The following is a 1,866-nucleotide window of genomic DNA, read 5'->3' as shown; positions in this document are numbered from 1 at the left end:
TCCCACGTGGACACACTGGGTGTCCTCCGACCCACCCCTAAGGCCCCCAGCCAATGTCCCACTGAACTAGAGTCCACACACCCTTGCTTTTAGCTATGTTTCCATCCACACTTCACAGCCCCTGTGGGATCAGGCTTCAGCTGAAACCACCTCCTTGATTGAAAAAAAATACTTAGGGATACGTTGAACTAAGGAGTGAAGGCTCTCTACAAATGAAAACTATGAGACTTGATAAAGTCTTGATGAAAACTAAACTTCCTTGATGAAGGAAATTGAAGAAGACATAGCATCTTAGGATCCATAGCATGGATTGGAAAACTGACATTATTAAAGTGTCCATAGTACACAAGTCAGCTATTGATTCAATGCAATCCTTAACAAAATTTCAATGGCATCTTTCACAGAAATAGAAAAAAAGTTTCCCCAAATTTTGTATAGAACCACAAGATACCTCAAATAGCCCAAGCAATCATGAGAAAGACGAACACAGCTGGAGGCATCACAGTTACTGTGTTAATTACTACAAAGCTAGAGTTATTAACTGTGTGTGGTGTGGTACTGGCACAAAAAACAGACACAAGACCAAAGCAAAACCAGAGACCCCAGAGGTAAATTCACACGTCTCCTGTCAAGGAACGTTTGACAAGGCAGCGACAGACACTTGTTGAGGAAAGGGCAATCTCTTCCACATACTGGTATTGGAAAACTAAATAAAGAAATGGAGAAAAATGAAATTGTAACCCTATTGTACACAACTCACAAAAATTAACTCCAAATGAATTAAAAATGTAAGTGTACGACCCGATGCTATAAAATCCTGAGAGAAAACATAGGGAAGAAGGTCCCTTTGACATCAGTCATGACAATGATTTTTTAGATATGACACCAAAAGCAAAAGCGCCAGAAGCAAAAAGAAAAAATCAACAAGTGGGACTGCATCAGTGTTAAAAACTTCTGCACATCAAGGGAAACAGCAAAATGAAAAGAATCTATGAAGTGGGAGAATATAACCCAATAAAAGAAATGGGCAAAGGAAGTGGATGGACACTTTTCCAAAGATGTGTCTGCATGGCCAACAGGCACGTGAAAAGATGCTCAGCATCACTGATCAGGAAAAAATACAAAATCACAGTGAGATATTACTTCACACCTGTTAGAACAGCTCTCATAAAGAACACAAATGTTGGTGACCATGTGAAAAAATGAAACCCTTGTACATTACTGGTATAAACTGATGTATATTATTAGTTTATTGGTATACACCCTTGTATATTATCGGGGCTATAAATTGGTAGAGCCACTGTGAGAAATATGGTGGTTCCTCCATAAATAAAATTACCATATGATTCTACTTCAGGCTGGATATATATCCAGAGGAAATGGAAACAGAAGCTTGAAGAGGCATGTATACCCATACGCTTATTGCCGCACTACCCCCAATAGCCAGGAAATGGAAACAACCGAAGTGTGCATCAACAGAGGCATGAAGCTGTGAGATATATGTATATATATGAAAGTGAGACAGTGAGAGCGGTAGTTAATCAGCTGTGTGATCCCAGGGACTGCAGCCCACCGGGCTCCTCTGTCCATGGCGTTCTCCAAGCAAGAATACTGGAGTGCATTGCCATTCTCTTCTCTCTTTCTCTCTCTCTCTCTCTATGTAATTACATATACATATAAATATAATCCAGGCATTAAAAAGATGGGAATCGTGCTATTTGTGACAACATAGATGGACCTTAAAGGCATTAAGCTCAGTGAAGTAAGTCAAAGCTAAGTACAGTATGTTATTACTTGTATGTGAAATCTTAAAAAACCAAACTCATAAAAACAGAGGGTAGAACAGTGGTTACCAGAGGCAGGGGG

This window comes from Bison bison, unplaced genomic scaffold, assembly GCF_000754665.1.
Source record: "Bison bison bison isolate TAMUID 2011002044 unplaced genomic scaffold, Bison_UMD1.0 scf7180017849312, whole genome shotgun sequence".
Classification (NCBI taxonomy): domain Eukaryota; kingdom Metazoa; phylum Chordata; class Mammalia; order Artiodactyla; family Bovidae; genus Bison; species Bison bison.
Note: the sequence above shows the minus strand (reverse complement) of the source record.